This window comes from Staurois parvus, unplaced genomic scaffold, assembly GCF_062004578.1.
Source record: "Staurois parvus isolate SC_StPar_1 unplaced genomic scaffold, SC_StPar_1.0 ptg000096l, whole genome shotgun sequence".
Classification (NCBI taxonomy): Eukaryota; Metazoa; Chordata; class Amphibia; order Anura; family Ranidae; genus Staurois; species Staurois parvus.
Genome location: NW_028317892.1, coordinates 12418752 through 12433862, shown reverse-complemented (window position 1 = coordinate 12433862; position 15111 = coordinate 12418752). Strand labels below are relative to the sequence as shown.

Sequence of the window (15111 nt, the reverse complement as noted above, 5' to 3'; positions counted from 1 at the left end):
AACCCGTCTGTGCTCTGAATCAGCCACAAATCTCTTAATAGTGTGATGATCACGCTTACGTTTTCGTGAAATATCTAATGTTTTCATACCTCGTCCAAGGCATTGAACTATTTCACTCTTTTCGGCAGCAGAGAGATCCTTTTTCTTCCCCATATTGCTTGAAAATGGCGCTCTGTTTAATAATGTGGAACACCCTCCTTTAGTAGTTTTCCCTTAAATTGGGCTGTCCTGGCAATCTAATTATCACAGGTGTCCGAGATTGTTTTCAGTGATCAAAAGAGCCCTGACACACAATGCCATCCATGAGTTACACTGAAAAACAAAATATTTCATCTTTGTGACACTTAAATAGAATGCATAATAATTTGGAACGCGGTGTATTTGGTAGAGAAAAAAAAATCTCAAGTGTATATTGATTGGTTTGCATTAAAGTTATAGCCTTTATAAACTATGGTATGTACAGTTGTGCTCAAAAGTTTGCATACCCTGGCAGAAATTGTGACATTTTGGCATCCATATTGAAAATATGACTGATCATGCCACAAAATGCTCTTTTATTGAAGGATGATGATCATATGAAGCCATTTATTATCAAATAGTTGTTTGGCTTCTTTTTAAAATCATAACAGAAATCACCAAAATGGCCCGGATCAAAAGTTTACATACCCTGGAATGTTTGGCCTTGGTACAGACACACAAGGTGACACACACGGGTTAAAATGCCAATTAGAGGTTAATGTCCCACATCTGTGCCTTTATAAATTGCAATTAGTGTCAGTGTGTAAGTAGTCAATGAGTTTGTTAGCTCTTATGTGGAAGCACTGACTAGGCTAGATACTGAGCCATGGGGATCAGAAAGAACTGTCAAAAGTCTTGCATAACAAAGTAATGGAGCTTTATAAAGATGGAAAAAAGGACATAAAAAGATGTCCAAAGCCTTGAATATGCCAATCAGTACTGTTAAATCACTTAAGAAGTGGAAAGTTCTGGGATCTCTTGATACCAAGCCAAGGTCAGGTAGACCAAGAAAGATTGCAGCCACAACTGCCAGAAGAATTGTTCGGGATACAAAGGGAAACCCATAGGTAACCACAAAAAAAATACAGGCTGCTCTGGAAAAAAAAGTGTGGATGATTTCTGTTATCATGATTTAAAAAGGAGCCAAACAACTATTTGATAATAAATGGCTTCATATGATCATCATCCTTCAATAAAAGGATTTTTTGGCATGATCAGTCATATTTTCAATATCTATGCCACAATTTCTGCCAGGGTATGTAAACTTTTGAGCACAATTGTATATACCATACTAGAGCCCTTCCAGATGTGCCCAGACCTGTTCTGGTGCGCATGCTACATTACAGAGATCAAGAAAGCATTCTCCATCTGGCTAGAGAGAGGTCACCCATACACTACAATGGAGCCAAAGTGTCCTTTTTCCCGGATTTCTCTGAGAAAGTGCAACACCAGATAGCAAAATTCTCTGAGGTCAAGCAGTCTCCAACAACTCCAAGTGAAATATGCCATGCTGTACCCAGCTCGCCTACAGATTACGGCGCAATGCCGCGCTTATTTCTTTGAAACAACAGGCAAGCCGGTGCAGGGGCTGGATGTAAATGAAGCCTCTCTCAAGTCACCACACCAGGATGCTGCAGGCTGACTATGCTTTCCCTCTTTGCTATAGTCATTTCTCTGCTTTTCCTCTACATGCCTGTTGGGGATCAGGAGACATTTTGTTAAGTTCTATTTTCTGTGCCGAGGGAACCTGTTACAATGCTTTATATTTTGTGAACTGTTCAATCTGATGAGCTCTTTCCTGCATTCCATGCATTTGGAGAAGAAGAATTTTCTTTTCCATGCTATGTTTCCAGCCCCTGCAGTCGGGCTGGGCGAACTGGTCCTCTCTGGAGTGGCTCAAGTGGGTTCTGCCTGGTTACCCTTTTTGGGGGTTACCCGTTCTTCAAAGTTTGACCCCTGTACCATTGTGTTGGGGCCGGTTTTCAAACGTGTTCCTTTTTTTTTCTGAAACTGGATAATACTGTGTCAAAGACATTTGGTGCAGATGAACTTCATCATAACCTAAAGTGATTGTACTTCATCTTCCTCTACTTTGGCTACCATGGGATGGTGGTCTTCTATCCTGGCAGGAAACACCCTCATGCATGATACCTATTTATTCATGGAATGTTGGAGGGCTGCATGGTACTTTGAAGTGCTCCATGAAAAATGCATCCCCGCATAAATATCACCCAGGGATTTATGGCCTGCAGGAGACATCTGACCAGGGACACATTAAAGTGTATTGAGTACGCCTGGGTCGTTTGTTCTTACCACTCTCCTCACACCTCCTACTCAAGGGGGTGAGTATTGGTCCACCGGTCCTTGGACTTCCAAATGCTCTCTTCTAGCATTGACCATGAAGGTAGATTTATATTTGTGCACTGTAAATTTTATGCAGTTCAATGTACTGTGGCCTTGGTTTATGTACTGCCTCCTTTCTCTACCCTGGTTCTGTGACAGTTCGTGGACTTTTTGCTGGACAAACCAGACCTTTTTGTCATGGGAGACTTCAATTGTAGCTGTGGACAGCCACAGCAGGTCATTGAGTTGCACTACACATGTGACTCGGTGAAGAAATAACTTTTTTTAATGGTGAACAGACCATGTGAATGAGCCCTTATGTTTGTTTTAAAACACTGGTTAACGCAACCTCTTTCAATCAGGGTGCCTTCTGAGTTCTTCAGGGGTGCCTTGGCAAAATGCCTGAATTTGGCCCAAATTGTCCAAACTCTATCATCAAGCTAGCGTGTGGATCAAGCCTGCCTTTTGTTAAAGGCTAAGTTCACCTTTTAGACAAAAATAAATGCACATTTTTTTTTGCATGTAAAAAAATGCGTATTTATTATTTTTGTCTACAGGAGCCTGGAAAGCATTGCACCAGCGATCAGTGGATCATCGCTGCCATGCAGGTCTCCTGCAGACCTGTCAGTATATCTGCAAGCAGATATTCTGACAGGGAGCTTCAATAAACTACCATGGCGCTCCACAGCGTAAAATTGTGAAGTGTCCAATATTTGGGCCATTTTTGATGTAAGGATTGATTTCAATGGTCTGCCTTAATGCAATACACATTAACATGTGTTATGTGTTAACATGCATCAATGCCCTGCACAAATGTTACAGCCAGCACGGAGCCCAACCCCTCTTCATAACAGAGTCTGGACCTGCAGTGTGATTGAAGGGAACAGAGTGGAAACTGTCAGCTTGTGTTGTGAATACAGCTAGAGCAAAGCTTGGCTTTCATTCACAAGCTGACAGCACACACCAGCTACTGCACTTTTCAGAGAGAATCTAGTGCAATACCAGACACGTGCTGTTAGCTTGTGTTTTTGTGGATAAAGGCCCCTTCTCTTGCTGTAATCATTCACAACACAGAGTTTCCACTCTTTACCTTCCCCTGGATACACAGCCTGATATTACTGATGTCTACAAGTTAAAGCTCTGTTTTAATGTAAACTGTTAGACAGCATTAATTTGGTTTTGTTGCAGGCTAGCTGGTAGGTGTGCTGGGAAATTTTCTTTGGTTGTTAATGACACTGATTGGTTGAGGTAGAGAGGCAGGCGGATGACAAAGATCACAGCCTCAGCCAATTAGAGGAAGCTTTGTATTCATTCATAAAATACAAAGCTCCATGTGAATGGCTGAGTAGTCTGTCCCACTGCCAGAACACAGCTCTGGATACTGTATGTAGCCAAGACTACATACATTTAATACAGTGCGCCCTCAGCAAGCACACCTGTTAGTGCAACATGTAGTTTGTTTGGGCCAGCTTGGCCTAAAGTAACAATTTGCCATCTAATATACACACACCCTGGACAGCAAATAGTTATACCAGGATCCTGGTACCATTTTTTTTTAGTGACAGCGATTGGCTATCATGTAAAAATGGTCTACCCAATACAGCACTGCGGAAACACTCTGCAACCATTGACTCTCCCATTCCACCACTGTAAAGGATCAGGTCAGCTGCTTACAGAGAAGGTGGAGGAACATAAATTTCCCAATCTCCCCTGTGATGAATGAAGTCAGAAGCAACAAGGATTTTGTCACTTCTAGTTTCAGAGATGTTTTGCCCTAGCTGTTACAGCCAAAGATGCAGCTGACCCATCAGATCTGTGATTGACCAGTTGCCTTGGAGGGTGCAGGGGCATCAGAAGTCTAATAGACCCCTGATGTCGCAATACAATTTATCTATGTTTGGCATCTACAAAAACACAAGATAATCTTTTACATTTGACCAAAAATTGGTTATTATATTGTGTGCACTAAACTCCATTGGGTATTTGTTTACTGAAAATCTGCATTTGAATAATATCATGTGACATAAAAAAATTGCAACAGCCACAATTTTAATCTACAGGGTCTATGCTTTCAAAAAAATATATAATGTGTAGAGGTTTTAAGTAATTTTCATACCAAATGAATGACGATTTTAAAACTTATATTAAAACTGGCAATATTGCCCTGGTCAGCAAGCAGTTAACCACTTGCCTACACGGCACTTATACCCCCTTCCTTACCAGGCCAATTTTCAGCTTTCAGCGCTGTCGCACTTTGAATGACAATTGCCTGGTCATGCAACATTGTACCCATATGAAATTTTTATCATTTTTTTTCTCACAAATAGAGCTTTCTTTTGGTGGTATTTACTTGCCGCTGGGGGTTTTATTTTTTGCGCTATAAACAAAAAAAGAGCAATAAAATATTATAAAATTTTGCAAACAGGTAATTTTTCTCCTTTACTGATGCGCGTTGATGAGGCTGCACTGACAGGCAGCACTGATAGGCGACAATGATGATGGGTACGGTTAGCACTGACTGGCGGCACTGCTGGGCACTGACTGGCAGCAGAGGTGGGTGGCACTGATGGGCACAGGTGGGTGGCACTGATGGGTGGCACCGCTGGGCACAGGAGGACATCAGTGGATCACGGAGATCGCTGGGGGACACGCAGGAGAGCGCGTTCTGGGAGGACATCATATGATGCCCTCCCAGAACTGGCCGGCCGCAGTGTAGCCGTCATTCGGCTATCTGCGGTCGGCAACTGGTTAAAGCAGGGGTCTCCAAAATTTCTAAACAAAAGGGCCAGTTTATTGTCCTTCAGACTTAAGAAGGGCCAGACTGTGGCCATTGAGAGTTGAAAAGGTCTCGATGTCAGTGGAATAAACAAACAATGTCCCATCTTTGGTGTCATTGGGAGAAATTCTGCCCCTTCATTGGTGTCAGTGATGGAAATTATGTTCCCTCATTGGTGTCAGTGGATGAAAATAGTGCCCCAAGGACAGCATAAAAGCAAGCAAAGTGCCTCAGTTTGGAGTTAAAAGGTCATTTAATGTGGAAGTAGGGAGAATACACACTTAATAAAGCTAGTACACAAATAAGAAGAAAAAAAAAAAGGAAGGTGTGATGTGCTGAATCATGCACCACACTGCCCCCTAGCACAGGCGACAACAGAGAGCTGCCGCAGTGCTTCACTTCAACTGTGTTGCAGTATGAATGGGACATACAGGTTAAGCAGGCCATACATAGGTCGAAAACATTGTTCATTCTGTAATCTGATGGTGCCACCAATGATTTTGAAAATTGGCAGTTTTTCACGAAATGGGGAGGAACCACGAAAATCGGCCGGTGCCATTGCCCCACTAAGAGCGAAAATAGGCCGATTATTCTTAGGACCCATGTATGGCTGGCCTAACAATTGTTTCCTCTGTGTCCCTGTGGTGATAGAGGTTTTACCATGCGGTAAAAACGTCTGTCACCGCACAGTGTGAATTGGCCCTCAGGCTTTAACCACTTAAAACCTGAGTCAATTCTGACATTTCTCACATACATGTAGAAGAGACAATTGAGTACTGTCCATGATACTTTTTTTTATTTGCACTAACATACAATTTTGCGGACAAGCTTTCGGGGAGTGTCCCCTTCTTCAAGGTCCAAGCAGTACTGTTACTAAGTTTTAGCAGAATGTTAGAAGATATGTGGGGATTGAGAAAAAAAAAAAAGGCAGAAAGAAACACAAGCCTAAGGTTAGCCTAGAGATAAGAACAGCAAAGCAAAAGCAAAGACTAGGGGGAACAGCACTTACAGAGGGAGTCATAAATGTTGGATAATGAGTGAGGAATCCCATGTCCAAATTAAGGCCGTTATCTCTTGTGTCAAATAGAAATGCGAAATCCGGATCATCCAGAAATCGGGGACTTCTACATGCTGCCCAAAATCCACAAGCCAAGAAATCCAGGCAGACCCATCATAACAGGTATGATACACTCACCGAACAAATCTCAGGCTTTGTAGAAAAATTTTTTAAAACCGTTAGTCAAGAATACTGCTAGTTTCCTGCAAGACACAACGGACTTTCTGAACAAGATCAACAACATACAGCAATTACCATCTAATACACTTCTAGTGATTATGGATGTAGTATCCCTGTATAGTAATATCCCTCACAAGGATGGATTAGCTGCATGTCACAGATCCTTATCATCCTCACCAAACCATAAATACACTGCTGAGGATGTTACACAACTCATTGAATTCATATTTACACACAACTACTTTGCCTTCAATAAAGACATCTATCTTCAATGTATGGGTACTGCGATGGGAAGTAAAATGGCACCCCAATATGCCAATTTATTTATGCCTGACCTGGAGGAAAAATTCCTGAACAGCATGGAACAAAAACCATACAGATACTATCGCTATATTGATGATATTTTCATCATATGGACAGAAGGTGAAGAATACCTAAAACAATTTCACTCATTGATCAACACTTTACATCCATCAATCAAACTAAAAATGGAATACTCAAACACACACGTCAACTTCCTAGACACCGCAGTATACATCAGGGATGATACGCTTCACACCTCAATATACAGGAAACCCACTGACAGATGCAACTACCTCCACAGTTCTAGCTTCCACCCCCAATACACGAAACGTGCCATCATACACAGTCAGGCCATTAGATACCACCGAATATGTTCTGACCCAAGAGACAGAGATACACATCTTGGGACACTAGCAGACTCCTTCCATAAGAAAGGTTACAAGGACAAAACTATCAACAACAGCATAAACACAGCCCTGAGAACCTGAAGGGAAAATCTACTTCAGTACAAAGAGAAAAAAAAACAAACAACCGTGTACCTCTAGTAACCACATACAACCCAGCACTAGAAGGAATAAGAAAAATAATCAAAGATTTACAACCCATCATAACAGAGGATGGAACTCTGAAAAAAATATTCCAGCAACCTCCAATACTGGCCTTCAGACAACCCCCCAACCTCAGAAATAAACGAATCAGTAGGAAACTTCCTTCTGATTATGATGTCACAAATAATGGAAGCAAACCCTGCAAGAAAAAATGCTGCAAACTGTGCAACCAAATCAATCCATCAAAAAGTGTCAGACACTCAAAAGGGATCTTCAATATCTCCGGATCATACAGCTGCACCTCCAGTAATGTTGTGTACCTTATCCAGTGCAGAAAATGTAACAAAGGATCTTATATTGGCGAAACAGGACAGAAGTTGCAAACAAGGATGAATCTGCACAGACATACCATCAAGGAACATAAAGAAGATGACTTTTGCACACCTGTGGGACACCATTTCGCACAACCAGACCACATTATGGAAGACCTCAATATTTTAGTTCTTAAAGAAAATTTCAAATCCATTCAGGAAAGAAAAACTTTTGAAGAATGATAATTCTATTTGACACAAGAGATAACGGTCTTAATTTGGACATGGGATTCCTCAATCATTATCCAACAAATTTATGACTCCCTCTGAGTGCTGACCCCCCCAGTCTTTGCGGTTATTATCTCTATGCTAACCTTAGGCTTGTGTTTCTTTCTGCCTTTTTTTTTCCTCAATCCCCACATATCTTCTAACATTCTGCTAAAACTTAGTAACAGTACTGCTTGGACCTTGAAGAAGGGGACACTCCCCGAAAGCTTGTCCTCAAAATTGTATGTTAGTGCAAATAAAATAAATATCACGCACAGTACTCAATTGTTTCTGTTGTAAGTGCACCAATACGGCTACAATCAACTCACATACATGTAAAAATCTGCACTTAGAACCCCCAAACATTAAAGGATAAGTTCACCTTTAGGAACATGTTACACCCATATTTAGGGTGGAACATGTAATATGTTTCTATGCACCCACTTTCCACGGCTCCCCTTATTTGTGACAGCGGGCACCCTTCCACCTGTCAATTCAAAAGCAGCACAACTATACAGTGCTCTGCCCACACAGCAGCATCATCATCATTCTCTCTCAGTTTCCTGAGCTTGTAGTTCTTAAACTTCAAGGACACTGATGAGCACTCTCATAGTTCATTGATTCTTCCTGCCATTCAGTAACTACCTGCCAGTACAGACAAACAGCTGACAGAGTCTGCAATATTCATGCCTTGTACCCACGATCAGCTGATCACGTATGCAATACTTTACAGGCTGCAATGTAAAAAATATAGTAAGTGCACATTTTATTACCTACAAGAAGATTTGTATTTATTTTTTTTTTTTACAAAAGGTGAACTTGGCCTTTAAATATTTTTTGCAGTGACCCTGGAGAATAAAATTCTGGGTGTTGCAATTTTTTAGTCTCATGATATTTGCACAGCAGCTTTATCAGCAAATTTTCAGGAAAATGTACATTTTAATGCATTTTAGTGAACATTAACACAATAGAATACTCAATTGTTTGGTAAAATATAAAAAGAAGAAGCTATGCCAAAAAAACACTCACATGCCACTTTATTAGGTACACCTGTTCAATTGTTTGGTAACACAAATTGCTAATCAGCCAATCACATGGCAGCAGCAATTCAATGCATTTAAGCATGTAGGCGTGGTGAAGACGACTTGCTGAAGTTCAAATGGAGCATCAGTTTGGCATTGTTGGCGCCAGACGGGCTGGTCTGAGTATTTCACAAACTGCTGATCTACTGGGATTTTCATGCACAACCATCTCTAGGGTTTACAGAGAATGGTCAGAAAAAGAGAAAATATCCAGTGCGGGGCAGTTATGTGGACAAAAATGCCTTGTTGATGTCAGAGGAGAATGGGCAGACTGGTTGCTGCGAGATTCAGATGGTAGGTTTGCCATCAACAACTTGAAAGCATGGATCCATCCTGCTATGTATCAACAGCTCAGGCTGGGGTTGGTGGTGTAATGGTGTGAGGGACATTTTCTTGGCACTAGCATAGTGTACCTAATAAAGTGGCCAGTGAGTGTAGCTATCTAACATGTCATGCTGTAAAATTGCACATGCCCGTGGACAAGTGAGAAACTACGGTACATTAACTTATCTATAGGCAACATAGGAGCTCTGGTGACAAAATTATTGCCCTCACCTTTTTTTTAACCACTTGCCCTCCAGAGGATTTACTTCCCTTCCTGTACAGGCCACTTTTTGCGTTACGGCACTTCATTACTTTAACTGACAATTGCATGGTCATGCAACTCTGCACCCAAATTAAATTTACACTTTTTTCCCCAGGAATAGAGCGTTCTTTCTGTGGCATTTGATCGCCTGTGAGTTTTTTATATTTTTTGCTATAGAAAAAAAAAAAAAACTAAAAATTTCGGTATACATTTTGGCCAAGATGTATTCTGCTACATGTCTTTGCTAAACAAAATCCCAATACGTGTAAATTAATTGGTTTACGTGAAAGTTATAGCATTTACAAATGGCGATATATACTGGAATTTTATTTTTGTACTAGTAATGGTGGCAACCGGCGACTGTCAGGGATGCGGGTGTGACCAGAAGTGTGTGGACTGACACAGGGAAACGCAGGCGTCAGATATAGTAAATAATATAATTTATTAAGACTAACAATACAAATGCAGTGCAAAACTAAACATAACACAGTGCAAACAAACTGAACCAAACCTCCAACAGATAAACATATGATACAAGAGTAGTCAGGCAGGCCGGGTCGGTAGCAAACGGGCAAACTGAGTACCAGGAGCAGGCGGGAGAGTGGTCAGGACTAGCCGAGGTCAGTACAGGCAGAGTTCAGGCATCGTCAGGACAGCAGAAACAGGATCAGGAAACCAGGGCCAAGCAAACAGTACAACAAGGCACAGACTGCAGGTCTGGCCATCCCTTAAATACATCACCTGCAATCAGCCCCAGGTGATGGCTAATTGCCGAAGTGAGCCTCTGGTTGTTGAGAGCACCCGCTGGCCAGCCCTGGTACTGAAGCCCACAAGGCAGGTGAGTCCCACCACTATTGGCAAGTCCATTCCTGACAGTACCCCCCCCTCAAGGAGCGGCCACAGGACACTCCAAACAGTCCTACCTGGGCAAAATGTTCCACCGCCCAGGTCCGGTGACTGGCGGGATATCAAAGACAGGCACTTCGGGCTGGGCACCGGACGGAGGCACTTCGGGCTGGGCACCGGACGGAGGCACTTCGGGCTGGGCACCGGACGGAGGCACTTCGGGCTGGGCACCGGACGGAGGCACTTCGGGCTGGGCACCGGACGGAGGCACTTCGGGCTGGGCACCGGACGGAGGCACTTCGGGCTGGGCACCGGACGGAGGCACTTCGGGCTGGGCACCGGACGGAGGCACTTCGGGCTGGGCACCGGACGGAGGCACTTCGGGCTGGGCACCGGACGGAGGCACTTCGGGCTGGGCACCGGACGGAGGCACTTCGGGCTGGGCACCGGACGGAGGCACTTCGGGCTGGGCACCGGACGGAGGCACTTCGGGCTGGGCACCGGACGGAGGCACTTCGGGCTGGGCACCGGACGGAGGCACTTCGGGCTGGGCACCGGGCCACCAGGCGGAGCGGCGCGCACCGGGCCACCAGGCGGAGCGGCGGGCAACCAGGCAGGGCGGCGGGCATCGGGCCCCCAAGCTCGGCGGCGGGCACCGGGCCATCTGGCTTGGCGGCGGGCATTGGGTCACCAGGTACAACAGCAGGCACCGGGTCATCAGAAATTGGATCGTCTTGCTCGACCGCGGGCACCAGGTCATCTGGCTCAACAGCGGGTATCGGGTCACCAGGCACGACAGCGGGCATCGGGTCACCAGGTCATCTGGCTCAACAGCGGGCATCGGGTCACCAGGCACGACAGCGGGCATCGGGTCACCAGGCACGACAGCGGGCACTGGGTCACCAGGCATTGGATCGTCTGGCAAGACTGCGGGCAACGAGTCGTCTGGCAAGACTGCGGGCAACGAGTCGTCTGGCATAATAGGATCATCAGGCTGGGTAGAGACATCAGGCTGGGTAGAGACATCAGGCTGGGTAGAGACATCAGGCTGGGTAGAGACATCAGGCTGAATTGTGGGCGCCAAAGCACCAGGCTGCACCACGGAAGGCGGGTTCTCAGATGGCAGGCTGACCGGTTTGGATACTGGCAGGATGGTATTGGTTGGAAAGAATTTTCGCCTTTTCCTGGTTTTAGTTACCGGAGCACTGTAAGTAAGCGCAGGTTTGTAAATGGATGGAGCAGCTGAAGACAGAGAAGAGCTGGAGGATGGAACAGAGGAGGGAGCAGTTGCTACAGAGGACTTCTTTACAGGGTTAAAGAAAGGATAGGTGCAGCGAGTGGGAGCAGAGGACTGATATGTGGTAGTTAGCAGAGTATACTGGGCCGTCACTGGGGGTGCTGTTGGGGATGCAGGAAGAGTGCCTTGAGCGGAGGAATGACGTTGTAAGCTGACTGAGGCTGGGTGCAACAAGTCTGACCATGTCTGCAGTATGGGTTGAACAAAGCTCAGCTTACACAAAGCCTGTCTGGTCGAAGACTGCACTGCGTTTATGCAATCCCTTAATACCTGTTGTGAACATGCAGCATGATGCTCCAAGAAGCAATCCACATCATCCTCTAATAACCATACCAGGGACTCTACCTGGTCTGCACTAAATGGTGGCAAAAAGTCATTCCTGCTTTCAGGTTTACCAGATGAAGCCAACTCTACACAAACCTGAATCAAAGGTTGCACCTCAGAGAACTCTGTGCCCTGATCTACTAGAACATGAGCGATCCGTATACATTCTAGCAGTTGATCCCGGGTATACTCCCTCAGAGTCTGATAAGCATATTCTCTGTCATCAAAAACCAGCAGCGACAAATATACAACCTCATCAAGATCCATCCTTCCCAGCAACAAGCCAAGATGGCTTCCCTGTGCAGCCACTTCTGGTCAGGATGGCCTTGTTGTAATGTCAGGGATGCGGGTGTGACCAGAAGTGTGTGGACTGACATAGGAAAACGCAGGCTTCAGATATAGTAAATAATATAATTTATTAAGAATAACAATACAAACGCAGTGCAAAACTAAACATAACACAGTGCAAACAAACTGAACCAAACCTCCAACAGATAAACATACGATACAAGAGTAGTCAGGCAGGCCGGGTCGGTAGCAAACGGGCAAACTGAGTACCAGGAGCAGGCGGGAGAGTGGTCAGGACTAGCCGAGGTCAGTACAGGCAGAGTTCAGGCAGCGTCAGGACAGCAGAAACAGGATCAGGAAACCGGGGCCAAGCAAACAGTACAACAAGGCACAGACTGCAGGTCTGGCCATCCCTTAAATACACCACCTGCAATCAGCCCCAGGTGATGGCTAATTGCCGAAGTGAGCCTCTGGTTGTTGAGAGCACCCGCTGGCCAGCCCTGGTACTGCAGCCCAGAAGGCAGGTGAGTCCCACCACTATTGGCAAGTCCATTCCTGACAGCGACTTACAGTGGGACTGCAGGACTAACACTGAGGGGGAGCTGACTTGGTGTCACTGACATCCCCAGTGACACCAATACAGTGATCAGTGCTAATAAAAAGCACCAACACTGTACTAATGGCACTGGGCAGAAAGGGGTTAACATCTGGGGCGATCAAAGGATTAAATGCGTTGTTTCACATGTGCTGTGTGTGTGCGCACTTCACTGTATGCAGAGCCATACAAAGCAGTGTGCAGGAGCTGACAGAGGAGAGAACTATATTGTTTACATTCAGGTCTCTCCCCCGTTGGCATTACTTGGTGATCAGCGGGTACCGGAGAGTAATCACCGTCCGGGACCCAGTGATTGACAGCAAACGCTGCAAATGGCAGCGTGGGTAGGGCGACCGCTCGCCTCCTACCTGGAACTGCAAAATTATGTATATATATTATTATTATACAGGATTTATATAACACCAACAGTTTGCGCAGTACTTTACAATAAGGGAGACAGTACAATTACATTTCAGTACAGAAGGAACAGGAGGGCCCTGCTCGTGGAGCTTACAATCTAAAGGAAGGATACAAAAGGTGATAGCTGCGGGGGATGATCTGGTGGAGGTGATTCAAGTACAGTTCATATCTTGGGAGGAGCAGAGTGGGCAATTTGGGCAATATCTGCGAATGAGGTTGGCGATGTAGCTAGGGGCAGTGTTGTGGATGGCTTTGTAAGCTGTGGTTAGCATTTTTAATTTTATACATTGGGTTAGTGGAAGCCAGTGGATGGATTGGCAGAGAGGGGCAGCAGTCACTGATCGGTTGGTATATATGTGATTTTGCACCGGTGCCGCCCTGTAGCAGTATTTCTGCTATAGGGCGGACGGAAAGTGGTTAATTTTATTTCTTTTTTTTACACCGCCCCAGGCAAATGCCTTGTTTGCCTTGTGATAAATATACCCGAGTAAATGAACGAATGTCGTTCGAAAATTGTCTTTTGCTTTTAACATTTGAGTTTAAAATTAATGTAATTTCTAAACGATAACCACATATACTGGCCAAAAATTAGTTTGATCGAGGGAAAAAAAAAAAAAAAAGTTTTCCCTTCCTGCCCCTTTGAATTTTCCTGTCACTGCTGTCGAAAACAAACATCAATTTGACCCCACTAACGATTAGAAAATCAAACTAATATTCTTGAAAAGAAAATTCTCAAACAAAAATCTATACGTGTATGACCAGCTTTAGAAATCCGATGTGCCCTTTTATATTTCAATGACAGACCACCCAAGATCTTGTATGGTGCATGCGCGAGATCAGAGAGCGTTCCCTGCAACACTGGTGATGTGGCCTTGCCAGAGGGAACCTGTAAGATCATGGCTAAGTCACCAGTGCCTCAGGGAAAATAGGAAGTAAAAGAAGTACTATAGAAGTTCAGAAAAAAAAATGATTTGATTTTTACAATGACTTATGTGGCATTTTTAATGGGCACGCAACAAAAGCCCACTTCGACTGTTCATTATGCAGTTGCTGCACGGCCTATGGCCAGATGGCGGCAAGGCGAACACTTTATCCCTCCGGGAGGACGCCATATGGCGTCCTTCCCGGAACTCGCATTGCGCATGCCCGCAGGGCTGCACTGTGGTGAGATCTGTCACCGGCTGTGTACCTTGGACACGGTCAATGACAGATCTGTGTACCGGCCCCGTTGCCAGTACCATGTGACCAATCACATCATGTCACATGACAGTTGTATACAATGGATGGCTTCCTTTCATGCCATCCATTGTATACAAGTGTGTCTAGCTGTGAATGGTCACAGCGATCACATGCACAGGCTGGGCCAATCACAGCCCATCTGTGTCATGTGATTAGCCATGGTCAATCACAGCTAATCACAGCAAAAAATACCCGAATGAATCAATTTCATTCAGTTAAATGCTTGCTTATAGCAAAGAAATTCTTTGGTATAATCAAATGGTGTAAAAAAACAAAAAAAAAACAAAAACACACACTGATCACTTCCCCAAAATAGTATGTTACTATGGTAACATTATACTACTTTGGTCATAGTGAAATGTGAAAAATCTTAAAAAAAAAAAAAGAAAGAAAATATTTATTTTTTTTCGTACTGTCACCAGTCAGTGTCCCTGATCACCACCGCACCAGTTATATGATGACGCTGTACTGCACTGCTGACAGTATGAAAAAAAAAAAGTGAATTTTTTTTTTTAAATTTCCTAAAAAAAGACAATAAAAATTACAACTTCAAAAAAAACTCGCCATGCCTCTTATGAAGTACGTCGGACTGTCTAGTTTGCAAAAAGGGGTCATTTGGGGGATACCTGTA

The 15111-nt window shown here is 44.3% G+C and overlaps 1 protein-coding gene across 1 annotated transcript in view; it reads right to left on the bottom strand.

Annotated features, from left to right (window-relative positions):
- The window catches only part of LOC149467999 (glyoxylate reductase/hydroxypyruvate reductase-like), a 49079-nt gene that overhangs the window by 32901 nt on the left and 1067 nt on the right, over window positions 1-15111 (bottom strand). The gene's annotated exons all lie outside the window — the stretch shown is intronic.